Here is an 8,187-nt window from a genome sequence, read left to right on the forward strand (position 1 = left end):
AACCAAATCTGGAAGCAACCCTCAGATGATTTTTGAGAGTCACACAAATTAATTATATTTAGACACCCTCAGCTACTCAGGCCACCAATTTCTTCTCATTTCAATTGAATTTACTGAACATTTTCAGCCTTTCTTCTGCGTGCTGAGCATTGTGGTTACCAAAGCAAATGGGATTGGGGTGGTTTCGGTGCTGAGGGGTTCTCCGCAGAGTAAAATCCACCACACTCCTCCCCCTTCCTCCTTGCGTCCCACTCCCACACAGCAGAGTCCTGTCCAGCTCTTCTTTACATGAAATCTGGGTGGGTTTCCTTATTTGGTTGTGTGCAGACGCTTTCTAGCCTTTCCATCCCCGTTTCTGGTTCTTAGACCAATAAATCCTTCCAGAGCGCCCCTCCTCTAGTCTGGATCTAAAGGCAGATTCCAGTGTTACCTCCAAGGTGAGTCAGGCTTGCTGTGTGCTTAGCTTTTCGGAGGAAGAAGCAGTCCAGACTGAGAGGTTGGGGATGGAGATGGCTGTGCCTTTAGACGTCAGCCCCCAGGCGTTTGGAACCAAGGAGTTGTCACAGAAGATGCCCACTGTCATCAGCACCGTGGCCTGACTGGGGTTTGCTGTTCAAAGATTTAATTGAAAACTTGGCTCGCATTTCCCAGTTTTGACCCAAAGATGAGACTCTGCATTTTGAGGCACAATTGAAACTGAGCCATTTGCCTGGAGAACAGGGCCATTTCAGGTTCCTTTGACTAGCGGCACATGAAGGGTCTGCTAACCGCATAATTAGCTTGCCATTACCGAGAACTCATCTTCAGAGACCATGAGATGTGGTTTGTAATAATGCTGGTGGTTCTGTACAGCAACCTACACCCCAGAGGCCCACATTGGAGGACAAAGACCTAATTTCCAATGATGGAGCTATGGGGAATTAGCCTAACTGGGGGACAAAGCTTGGCTAAATTCATTTTCTTTGTATTTTGCTTAGACTCCAACCCTTGGACTATGTTCAGGAAAAATATCTTTCCTAGAGGACTTAGAAACTCCTTAAAGCTCTCAGCCGGCTCGGCCCATGGGCTGCCTCCATCCGTGCTGAGCAGGAGAGCCCAATGGGTTGTGCATGCTTTATACTGTTTGTTGATGTTTTCTCCAGCATGGATTACTGTAAACCAGGATTCCACAGGGACTGAACTGCTCTTTTAAACAGGCTAAAAGGAAATAAAACTGTATTAGAAATGCTTTCTGGGATACTAGGTGTTTTACTTTATGCATCTCGGGTCTCATTTATAGGTCTGGCTTAGAAATGAACTTACTGTGTAGACCAGGCTGGTTTTGAACTCACTCAGCTCTGCCTGCCTCTGCTTCCAGAATGCTGGTATCCAACACACGTACCACAATGTGACCTGACCTTGAACCTTTGAGGATCCTCCTGAGTCAACCTCTTGAGGACCGGAAGATTATAAGCCAGAAGTTTGGTCTTAAAATTTCTGTAACAAGATCCTTGGAGTAAGAAATGTGACGCCAGAAAAGGAAGAGGCTGATAACACAAAAGGAAGTTAAAAGGAGAAAGAGAGAAATGAGAGATAGGGAAGAAGAGCAGATTACAGGTTATATGTGTGTGAGTATGAGTGTGTGTGTGTGTGTGTGTGTGTGTGTGTGTGTGAGAGAGAGAGAGAGAGAGAGAGAGAGAGACAGCCTTTTGAAACTTCATAGTGAAAAGCCAGAGGATGATCTTCGGGGCTTTTGAACAGTAACTGTGGTCCACGGTAAGAGGCTCCACCAAACACCCAGAACAAAGCAGGGCTTCAAAGAGCATTGTTGCCTGAAACCTTTGCGGCAACTCATCTTGAAGTTCGTCAAGGATGACAAACATCAAGTCTGTCCTTTTAGAAACATGAGTGCTGAGGTCTTTGGGAGTTCCGTGTTTCTCAGGATCACTCTGTAGCAACTGGCAGATTGTATGGGCCCTAAGCCTGGGCCTGAAGTGTGCTGTGTTACACTTGGCTTCTGCCAAGTTCAGGTGAGGAGTGCTCCTCAGACAGACAGGATGGGGAACCTGCTGACCAAAGCTCAGGGGAGACACTTTGTAGCCCTAAATCGCTTCTGCCTTGACTCCAGCTGCAGCAGCTTTTGGTGGGTCAGAGTCTGCCACAAGTTGTCATCTTAGTCCCCCTTCCTGTATACAACAGCACATAGTGGACATGGGACACACAGTAGCCCCTCTGTGGTCCCCAGAAGTCTGCAAAGTCCCCTCATCAACTAGACTTTTCACGTTCTTCCTATGAGCCAGAGAGTAGTTCTTTTGGTGAGGCCGAGGGTCGAACCCAGGGCCTTGGGTATGCTAGGCAAGTACCCAGCGCTGAATTCCAGCCACAGCTGGCACACGCTGCATAGGGCTACACATACTTATGTTGCTTATCTCAAAGGAGAATCTTTTTTATTTTTGCCACCTGTGAGAAAAATCAGATTAGCTAAATAAGCTGTCTCAAAGAGGCAGTGCATAGAGTCAGTTGCTTACCCCGAAGTCCTCACAGGTGGGGCCAAGGAACGCAGAGCAGACTGAATGTCCAGAAAAGCTATGAAAACAGGAAGAACGCTTTTAATGTACCATGTCTGCATCTGCAACATCACGGATCCCTCTAACTTCCCTCTTGTTCCTCCCTCCAGTTGGCTCTCATCCTGCCCTGGGTTGGACTGTAGAGCAGCCTATATACTGGACTGTATACTGAAGATCTTAGGTGTCTCCTATACAGAAGGCTCTCCTCACACTTCCACAGAGGCATCGGAAAAACTCATTGTTATAAACCAAACATTTCCATGCCCTTTGCTGGATGGGCTTTCTTCTCACATAAAGAGATCAGCACTTATTTCTGAGTGCTGAGAACAATTTCAGCAGAAAATGGTTTGCAGTCCATGTTCATGTCTTGGTTAACAGTATTTAATTCAGGTTTGGGTCTTTCTAGGCAAAGAAGCTGACAAGAAGAATTTTCCTATTTAAACCAGTTCTTTATTGAGATAGGGAGAATGCCAGGTCACTGAAATGTTTGCCTCACGAGCACAGGACCTTGGCCCCAGGATCTATAGAAGCCGCTGGAAAGCACCCAGCATTTGACAGATGCTTTTAACACCAGTGCTGGAGAGGCAGAGACAGGTTCATTCCAAGGGCGCTGGCCCCTAGCCTATCCTACCCTGTGAGTTACAAGCCAGTGACACACAAAACAAACAAGTCCAAAACAAGTTGGCTATCTGAGGCTAACTCTGACCCGCACACGTGTACCTACGGGAACACATACACAAAACAAACACACAAACACCCGTCCCGCCCCAGGCACCTTTTATTTTCTTTAGGAACCTTTTCTTTCATAAGTCGTTTACTTTATAAAATAGCTTCTTATATATAATCCTACCAGGCGACATCAACAGAAGAGCAACGGGGCATTTACAGGTGTAATCTTTCTGTGAGGGGATTCTATTAGTGACCTTGTAAAAGAGACCACCTAGTTTGTCAATCAATTGTACATCTGATTGACATCATTTCAGCTTTGTGTAGTTCTCTCTCTCTCTCTCTCTCTCTCAACCCCTCTCTCTCTCTCTCTCTCTCTCTCTCTCTCTCTCCATTCATTTTATGTGTATGTGCGAGGGCCTGGTGTTTGCGGAGGCAGAGGACAGTGTGGGATCTTCTAGAATTGGCGTTACAGGTGGCTGTGAGCCACCACCTGGTATTAGAAACCAGAGCCAGGTTCTCTGCAAGAGCAGCCAGTGCTCTTAACCTCCCCTCCTTCTCTCCAGCTCCTAAATTCCACCCCACACAACAGCGATGCCAATGGACTCTGCTCTCTTCCTCTCCTCCTCCTTTCCTTCCTAACTTCTCTGGGAAGCAAGGCTGTGTGAACGCTTTGTAACTTGCCATCATCACGCAGCCTTCTGGATGAGTGACTCCCAGGTGATGGGGACTGAAAGCTTGGTTTTTGATGTTTTGTGCGGGGAGGAGGAAGCAGAAATGAGACCTCACAGTTCTGCAAACACCTATTTCACTTTAGGACTCTGCGGAATGGAGGGAGCTGCCTGTGGAAGGCACACCTTGTTACACAGGAAAGCGAGACTCAGGTATGCACAGCTCCTGAAAAATCTGTTTTCAGAGAAAACAAGCCTCCAGCCAGCTGCCCTTCCGACACAGGTGGTCCCCCCTTCAGATTTTTTCTTTTCTTTCTTTCTTTTTTTTTTTTTTTCTTTTAAACAGATGTGCAGTTGCAGGAATCTGACTGCTCCATTAGTGAATAAGCTGCTTTGGAGGAAATGTAAACTGGATTAAGGCTGGATTTTCGAGGAGAGGATAGGATCTGTGTCCTGGAGGTTGGTGTTTAGTTTGCAGGTATGCAATACCCTTTTAGCGATTGGTCAGGTGCTCAGCAGCTGACGCGGAAAGGAAAGCCAGAGCTCACCCATCCCCACGGAGGACCCAACACAGTGCTGGGGGATGGAGGGGCTTGAGGGTCAAAGGTCAAGTGTTCAGGCAATATTGGCCCATGACAAAATTGTAAAGAAGGGGGAGGGTAGCCCAGAATAGGTATCTGGTGTGTGTGTGTGTGGTTACCCTGCAACTGTCCTTTTCTGCTGAAGTACCGGATGCATGATGGGAAAAAAAGAGCAGAGTGCATAACAATGATAGTGGTGTTGTGCAGTCACCACTGGAAATAAAGCCCAGTGAATGCTAAGCCTAGAAATCTCAGTGTCTTCAGTGGAGAGGAGGGAAGAAACGCTCTGTCCATCATTGCAAGTTATGGTATGCCCAAGCACCATCAATGAAGTCTGCTCTTTTTTTCTTTCTCCCCACCCACTTTTTCCTCCTCCTCCTCTTCTTCCTCCTCCTCCTCTTCCTCCTCCTCCTCCTCTTCTTCCTCTTCCTCCTCTTTCTCCTTCTCCTCCTCCTTCTCCTCCCCATCCATTTCTCCTTGTTCTTCCTCCTACAACTTCTTGACTTTATGCAACAAGGTCCCTGTCAGCTTCCATGCCATATCTATTCTGTATAGATGCATATGATATTTTTCCTTCCTTCCTTCCTTCCTTCCTTCCTTCCTTCCTTCCTTCCTTCCTTCCTTCCTTCCTTCCTTCCTTCCTGTGTTTGTGTGTGTGTGTGTTTTGAAGCAGAGCTTCTTTGTATAGCCCTGGAACTAACTCTGTAGACCAGGCATACATCAAATTCAGAGTTCCACCTGCCTCTGCCTCCCTAGTGCTGGGATTAAAGGTGTGAACCACCACCACCTGGCTTTCCCTATCCTTTCTTAAAGAACCCTGTTTTTAAGAAAGTATCATATAGTGGTCTGGAGTTAAAATACTATTTCATGTTGGAGTATGGGATTCAGGGCTGTAATTCTAACATTCAAGAGGCTGAGGCAGGAGGATCATTGCTAGTTAAAGCCCATCCTCATCTACATAATGAGTTCTAGGTCAACCAGGGCTAAGTAGAAAGACCCCATCTCAACTCAACAAAACAAAACAAAACAAAACAAAACAAAACAAAACAGTGCTCTCTGCAAATTTTTACCTGGAGCTGGACTGGAAATGAAGCATTTATGCCAGCAAACAATGAGGATTGAGGGTTCACTTACTATTGTTTACATATTTTATTCTGTATAAGTATACATTTGTGCTAGTGTACATGTATGGACTATGTGCCCATGAGTGTGGGTGACCTTAGCGCCCAGAAGAGGGTGCTGGATGCCCTCGAGCTATAGCTATAGGTGGCTGTGAGTCTTTTGACATGGGAGCTGGGAACTGCACCCCAGTTCTCTGCAAGATTAGTGCACTCCTTCCACAGGTGAGACATTTCTCTGCCCCCGCCCCGTAATTTCCTTCTTTAAATCCTATTTGAAAATCACAAGGGCTTCTATTGAGTGATACTGGGTGAGGGACGTTGAGCAAGGAGGGAGTTGTGTCTCCTTATGGATGGCAAATCACTGTTGAGGTCATATCAAAGTTTAGAAAATAAAGAAGGTCTTATGAGAATACTCTGGAGCTGGTGGTCCTTGCGGCTGTTACCTTCTTAGCCACATGTGGGTCAGGGGAGGCATGGGGAGGTCAGAGGTCAATCGGTGGGCGTCAAGTTCCTTTTATTTGTTTCATAATTGACGGATTAGTTTATTTTAGTGTATGAATTGCTTGTACATGCTGTAGCCATGGAGGCCGGAGGATAGCGGTCGATCAGTTCCTGGCTCCCATCTTGCTAAGGTTTTCTGTTGTCTCTGTTGCTGAACTCTGTATTCTGGGCCCACTGGAATTCTGGGTAGTTCTTCTGGCCTCATCTCCCAACTTACCACAGGAATGCGGGGATTGTAGCATTTTTAAACTAACTTTTTACTTGGGTTCCAGGGCTCCTATAGTTAGTGTGGTGTTTACTCACTGAGCTATCTCCCTGACCCCAGATTTTAATTTAAAGTAATTTGGAAAAAAAGAAAAAAAAAAAAAGGAAAGAAGAGAAAAGATAGTACTAAACCCATCTTAGGCTCAGGAAATGTGTCCTAAACTGAACCATTCTGTTGTCAGTAGAGTGCTTAAGTGTTTAATGAAACCCCAGGGGATTGTTTTGTAAATTAGATAGCTCCTTGTAAGAATTATCTTTAAATCTCTACTTAAGGTGTCCATTTCATTCATACTGAATGTGAGTGCTTAAAAAAAAATACATTTGTATTCTTCAGATAGAAGTGTCCTGTAGTCACTAGCTGCCACTTACAACACACTAGTTATTTTATACGAGAGACTTTATTGTAATCGGCTTCTCAAATCATCCACAGGTTCTCACGCTTGTCAAAACAGGGGCTGCTTCTTGTGTTGTATTCTGCTGAGAGTGAGGGTAGGTGCTTCAGAGAAGGCAGGCCGCAGTGCACTCTTGCTTGGAGCTTCAAGGCTGCTTTGTAGTTAGGACTGATTCCACCCTACCCTACCCTACCCTACTCTTCCCCACCCTACCCTACCCTATCCTACCCTACCCTACCCTACCCAATCCTTCCCTTCCCTCCCCTCCCCTACCCAATCCTCCCCTTCCTCACCCTACCCTACCCAATCCTCCCCTTCCCCACCCTACCCTACCCAATCCTCCCCTTCCTCACCCTACCCTACCCAATCCTCCCCTTCCCCACCCTACCCTACCCAATCCTCCCCTTCCTCACCCTACCCTACCCAATCCTCCCCTTCCCTCCCCTCCCGTACCCAATCCTCCCCTTCCCCACCCTACCCTACCCAATCCTTCCCTTCCCCACCCTCCCCTACCCAATCCTCCCCTTCCCTCCCCTCCCCTACCCAATCCTCCCCTTCCCCACCCTACCCTACCCTACCCTACCCTACCCAATCCTTCCCTTCCCTCCCCTCCCCTCCCCAATCCTCCCCTTCCCCACCCTACCCTTCCCTACCCTATCCTACCCTACCCAATCCTTCCCTTCCCCACCCTACCCTTCCCCGTCCTACCCCACCCTACCCACACTACCCAATCCTTCCCTTCCCCACCCTGCCCTTCCCCATCCTACCCCACCCTACCCACACTACCCAATCCTTCCCTTCCCCACCCTACCCTACTCAATCCTTTCCTTCCCCACCCTACCCTACTCAATCCTTCCCTTCCCCACCCTGCCCTTCCCCATCCTACCCCACCCTACCCACACTACCCAATCCTTCCCTTCCTCACCCTGCCCTACTCCACTCTACCCTTCTCTACCCTATCCTGCCCCACCCCACCCTTCCCCACCCCACCCCACCCTGATTTCTGGTACTGGAGATTGAGCACATGGTTTTGTGCACACTAAGCACTTGCTCTGTCACTTAGCCACACCACTGAGCTACAGTCGGATGTTTATTTTGGAAAATCGCTGGCCTAGTCCTCTGGCTTGCCCATCTGTTAAATTGAAAGGCCAGCTTGAGTTGTATGTGTGACTGTGATGGTTGCTACAGCAGAATATGGTCAGACACCATGGCTTCTGTTAGCTTCCTAAACTTTTGTCTGTTGGGTTAATAGTCAACCCAGGCGCATGGCCCAGGCAGAAGCTTGGCCGATGATGGTAATTTTCCCGTTGAGGTATCAAAGCACAACTACTCACCCCTGGGTCTCTCACAAGGGGTGAGCATCCTGCCCTTTGAGCCAGTTGCAGCCATGCCATGGGTTCATTTCAGCTGGCTTTGAGTACTAAGAGTTTAATTTATTTCAACTC

Source organism: Mus musculus, chromosome 3, assembly GCF_000001635.26.
Source record: "Mus musculus strain C57BL/6J chromosome 3, GRCm38.p6 C57BL/6J".
In the NCBI taxonomy this organism is placed as follows: domain Eukaryota; kingdom Metazoa; phylum Chordata; class Mammalia; order Rodentia; family Muridae; genus Mus; species Mus musculus.